This window comes from Lolium rigidum, chromosome 7 (assembly GCF_022539505.1).
Source record: "Lolium rigidum isolate FL_2022 chromosome 7, APGP_CSIRO_Lrig_0.1, whole genome shotgun sequence".
NCBI classification, from domain to species: Eukaryota; Viridiplantae; Streptophyta; class Magnoliopsida; order Poales; family Poaceae; genus Lolium; species Lolium rigidum.
This window is the reverse complement of record NC_061514.1, coordinates 79,249,905-79,255,904: the sequence shown is the minus strand read 5'-3', so window position 1 is coordinate 79,255,904 and position 6,000 is coordinate 79,249,905.

The window sequence follows — 6,000 nt, the reverse complement described above, 5'->3', positions numbered from 1 at the left end:
ACACAATGGGGCGCGGCCCGGGCCACCGCCGCGCCACCTCTGTCATCTGTGGCCCTGTGGCCCTCTCTCGCCGGCTCTCGGGTGTTCTGGAAGCTTCGTGGAATTCTAAGATGCTGGGCGTTGATTTCGTCCGATTCCGACAATATTTCCTTACTAGGATTTCTGAAACCAAAAACAGCAGAAAACAGGAACTGGCCCTTCGGCATCTCGTCAATAGGTTACTTCCGGAAAACGCATAATAATGACATATAATGTGAATAAAACATGTAAGTATCATCATCAAAAGTAGCATGGAACATAAGAAATTATAGATACGTTTGGGACGTATCAGTGGTGGTAATAGTCCAAACTTTAGCTATATTATTCTCTTTAGCTAGTTTTTCGTTTTCTTCTCTTTCCCACCTAGCATGCAATTCAGCCATCAATCTAATATTCTCATTAATTCGAACTTGGATGGCATTTGCTGTATTAACAATTTTATTACCAATATCCTTATTAGGCATAACTTTCAATTTTAAAAGATCAACATCAGAGGCAAGTCTATCAACCTTAGAAGCAAGAATATCAATTTTATCAAGCTTTTCTTCAACAGATTTGTTAAAAGCAGTTTGTGTACTAATAAATTCTTTAAGCATAGCTTCAAGACCAGGGGGTACACTTCTATTATTGTTGTAAGAATTTCCATAAGAGTTACTATAACCATTACCATTAGCAGAAGGATATGGCCTATATTTGTTACCAGAATTATTCATATAAGCATTGTTGTTGAAATTATTATTTTTAATGAAATTCACATCAACATGTTCTTCTTGGGCAACCAATGAAGCTAAAAGAACATTATTAGGATCAACATTAGATCTACCATTCACAAGCATAGACATAATAGCATCAATCTTATCACTCAAGGAGGAGGTTTCTTCAACAGAATTTACCTTCTTACCTTGTGGAGCTCTTTCCGTGTGCCATTCAGAGTAATTTATCATCATATCATCAAGAAGTTTTGTTGCCGCCCCCAAAGTGATGGATATAAAGGTACCTCCACCAGCTGAATCCAATAGGTTCCGCGAAGAAAAATTCAATCCTGCATAAAAGGTTTCGATGATCATCCAAGTAGTTAGTCCATGGGTAGGGCAATTCTTCACCAAAGATTTCATTCTCTCCCATGCTTGAGCAACATGTTCATTATCTAATTTCTTGAAATTCATTATGCTACTTCTCAAAGATATAATTTTAGCGGGAGGATAATATCTACCAATAAAAGCATCCTTACATTTAGTCCATGAATCAATACTATTTCTAGGTAGAGATAGCAACCAATCTGTAGCTCTTCCTCTTAAGGAGAAAGGAAACAATTTAAATTTTATAATGTCACCATCTACATCCTTATACTTTTGAATTTCACATAGTTCAACAAAATTATTAAGATGGGCAGCAGCATCATCAGAACTAACACCAGAAAATTGCTCTCTCATAACAAGATTCGATAAAGCAAGTTTAATTTCAAAGAATTCTGCTTGTAGTAGCAGGTGGAGCAATAGGTGTGCATAAGAAATCATTATTATTTGTGCTAGTGAAGTCACACAACTTAGTATTCTCAACAGTACCCATTTTAGCAGTAGTAAATAAAGCAAACTAAATAAAGTAAATGCAAGTAACTAATTTTTTTTGTGTTTTTGATATAGAGAACAAGACAGTAAATAAAGTAAAACTAGCAACTAATTTTTTTGTGTTTTTGATATAGAGAACAAGCAAAGCAGTAAATAGAATAAAGTAAAGCAAGACAAACAAAGTAAAGAGATTGGATGTGGGAGACTCCCCTTGCAGCGTGTCTTGATCTCCCCGGCAACGGCGCCAGAAAATCTACTTGATGCGTGCAGTTGACACACGTCCGTTAAGAACCCCAAGAGGAAGGTGTGATGCGTACAACAGTAAGTTTTCCCTCAGTAAGAAACCAAGGTTTATCGAACCAGTAGGAGTCAAGAAGCACGTTGAAGGTTGATGGTGGCGGAGTGTAGTGCGGCGCAACACCAGGGATTCCGGCGCCAACGTGGAACCTGCACAACACAATCAAAGTACTTTGCCCCAACGTAACAGTGAGGTTGTCAATCTCACCGGCTTGCTGTAAACAAAGGATTAGATGTATAGTGTGGATGATGATGATTGTTTGCGAAGAACAGTAAAGAACAATTGCAGTAGATTGTATTTCAGATGTAATGAATAGGACCGGGGTCCACAGTTCACTACTGGTGTCTCTCCCATAAGATAAACAGATGTTGGGTGAACAAATTACAGTTGGGCAATTGACAAATAAAGAAGGCATAACAATGCACATACATATACATAATGACTACTATGAGATTTAATCAGGGCATTACGACAAAGTACATAGACCGCTATCCAGCATGCATCTATGCCTAAAAAGTCCACCTTCAGGTTATCATCCGAACCCCTTCCGGTATTAAGTTGCAAACAACAGACAATTGCATTAAGTATGGTGCGTAATGTAATCAACACAAATATCCTTAGACAAAGCATCGATGTTTTATCCCTAGTGGCAACAGCACATCCACAACCTTAGAGGTTGTTGTCACTGTCCCAGATTCAATGGAGGCATGAACCCACTATCGAGCATAAATACTCCCTCTTGGACTCACAAGTATCAACTTGGCCAGAGCCTCTACTAGCAGCGGAGAGCATGCAAGAACATAAACAACATATATGATAGATTGATAATCATCTTGACATAGTATTCAATATTCATCGGATCCCAACAAACACAACATGTAGCATTACAAATAGATGATCTTGATCATGATAGGCAGCTCACAAGATCTAACATGATAGCACAATGAGGACAAGACAACCATCAAGCTACTGCTATGGACCCATAGTCCAGGGGTGGACTACTCACACATCGATCCGGAGGCGATCATGGCGATGAATAGACCTCCGGGAGATGATTCCCCTCTCCGGCAGGGTGCCGGAGGCGATCTCCTGAATCCCCCGAGATGGGATTGGCTGCGACGGCGTCTCTGGAAGGTTTTCCGTATCGTGGCTCTCGGTACTAGGGGTTTCGCGACAAAGACTTTAAGTAGGCGGAAGGGCAGAGTCGGGAGAGTCACGAGGGGCCCACACGCTAGGCCGGCGCGACCAGGGCTTGGGCCACGCCGCCCTAGTGTGTCGCCACCTCGTGGCCCCACTTCGTTTCCTCTTCGGACTTCTGGAAGCTTCGTGGAAAAATAGGACCCTGGGCGTTGATTTCGTCCAATTCCGAGAATATTTCCTTTGTAGGATTTCTGAAACCAAAAACAGCAAAAAACAGCAACTGGCTCTTCGACATCTCGTCATAGTTTATTGCCGGAAAATGCATAATAATGACATATAATGTGTATAAAACATGTGAGTATCATTATAAAAGTAGCATGGAACATAAGAAATTATAGATACGTTTGAGACGTATCACGGGCAAACACGACGTTGAGAAGCTGCGGTGGCGGCGTTGCGTAACTTCATGGGCAGTGTGGCCCCAAACCTCGGAGGCGCGGAAACGAGTGGTGATACGGATGAAAGTCCAGCCTAACTTGTTGGCCGGCGGCGACGGCGCCCCGCGGGTGTCGTGCCCCTCCTTGGAGGCGTCACGGAGTGTCGATGTCTCTTGCGCTCTCGCTTGGTTTGGTAGCTGTCTCCGGGTGAAAGCCTAGATCCTTCGGATTGGCGCGATGGCGGCGTCCTCGACGTCGTCCCTCTGTTGGGAGTTTCGCGTTTGGAGACACGGCTTTGGAGGTCCGTTGCGTTTCCTCCGGTGCTCGCCGTTCTCCGAGGTTTTTTTTTTGCAGGGGCGCTATGCACGCCACAGCTGGCAAGTCCAAGACGATACCTTCTCGGGGCCGTCCGAGTTCCGCCATCTTCTCTTTGGATGGTGCGTTGACAAGGAGAGTCCTTTTGGAGTTGTTGTTCTTCGGATGCGTCTAGCGTCGGTCGAGACGCGGTTCTGTTGCATAGCTTAGGACATGCTTTTTCTTGTTGTGTTTGTTTTGTTGATGGTGGCTGTCTACGGACTAGCCTGTGTGGAGTTCGTGCTACATGTGGTAACCTCTTGTATTCAATCCTCTGCCTTCTATAAAGATAAGGTACGTCTTTGACGTACTCAAAAAAAAAAGTTCTAGCTGTATCTCTCGAGTAGCAGCCAGGAGATGTCGGGCAGGCCGTAACGTACGAGATGGTGGGTAAACACACACTTACGCGCGAGGTTGGATTAATGTACGATCTGGTGCGTTCATATTTTCATCCGACGGTTAAGTACTGATACTTAATTTGATGCCCCACCATCGACACACTAATCCTACGAACTTAGCAAGAACGCGCTGGACAAGGCAGTTTGGAGTCGACGACACCCAATCTCTGGGAGCGCGGCCGAAGAGCTTGATGAAGCGGTGGCTCCAGGTCGTTCTAGACGCCGTCATGGGAGGTGGCTCGCCTCTGGTTGATCGCCATCAGATGCGATCGTAAGTGCCCCTGTACGCCTGTGTCCAGGACTCGTCTGTGAACAGGTAACTAACCCCAATTAAATCTTTGAATTAATCTTGCCGGTCCGTTACTTTCGTTTCCCACATAATCTCTTTCTGCTCTGCTCATACACTGATGCACCGGCTCACGGTATTACGCTGGCATATTGATACATCATGTGGGCCGTTTTATCCCCACAAGTTATTTCCCTCACTGTATTAGGTTGTTCGGTTGAATGTCTCGATTCTAGATCCTCCTAGTACTATCTTTCTACTTCACCATGAGGGTATTCTGCAGGATTGTTGATTCTTTTCTTTCATGCCTTCTGTATACATATGAAGAAAGTTGTTTTGGAAGTAAAATGAAGAAAGTTCGGCAGCAATGCGCAGGAATTATCTAGTTTCTGTAATGCATAAAGGCAGAGTTCCTGCCATTCTTGTAAAAAGAATATCATAATTCACAAATTGACGAAAGATACGGTGCTGAATTAACAAGAAGAAACCTTATTTGCTCACACGAAAATAGAACTACTACAAGAACTCATGGAGAATATGTATAATTTCATGTCATGGATAGAGTTCGATAATTGTACGAATTCCCATCGTTGATGTAATCTTGTAGTCGGTGAACCCAGCATTATAAAAAAGATCTTCCTCCACTCCTGCTCATCTTGCTCAATCCCGTCCACACACATCATGAATCCGTAAGCAAAACCTTGGTCTCCATGGCCTATGTCTTAATCGACTGAGATTTTCTTAAGTCTTAGTCAATTTAGAAAAGTGTAATTGTAGTTCAAAGAAAATTGCAACTCGGTTTATTTGCAATTTTGTGGTAGAAAAGTGCAACTAAAGAATCTTAGTTGACCGAGACATAGCAAATCCGCAATAATTATCACCTAATCATCCTTTGGTGGTGTGGAGTTGGTGAAATCGTCGAGTATGGGCGCCGCGGGCACTACCCTCCGCCAGCGGCCTCACATAAATTTTTTTTTTTGAGATAACAACTGATGGAATTTATTGGCGAAACAGATTACAAACGACTCCAAAAATAAAGGAAAATACAATATGACCTTACACCATACTTCCAGATCCCACTCAAACCCATCGTCCTCATCGTCACCAGACAAGTACGGAGACCGGATCTAGAGGCAGCGCATCTTGCAACACCATCGTATCACCGTCGCTGTCGTCGCCACACTGGGCATTGAACACCGAAGGAGTGCCCACCCTGAAGGGTGGAAGCTAATAATCTTTTCCAAACCATCGGGCAGGCAGGAGATGGAGAAGAGCTAGCAGTACCTCCAGACGAAGATCCACCATCTGGCAGGTTCAAGCATCGACACTTCAAGCTGCCTCTTCCCCTCACCACCAAGGCCGGCCGGAGGAAGCTACAAGACGCTGCAGCCGCAGACCACCAGAAGAGCACACACGACCCTAAAAAGGAGGACGGTGGTGCCATCCCCTTCCTCTCCCTCGCCACCACAGCCGACCGAGG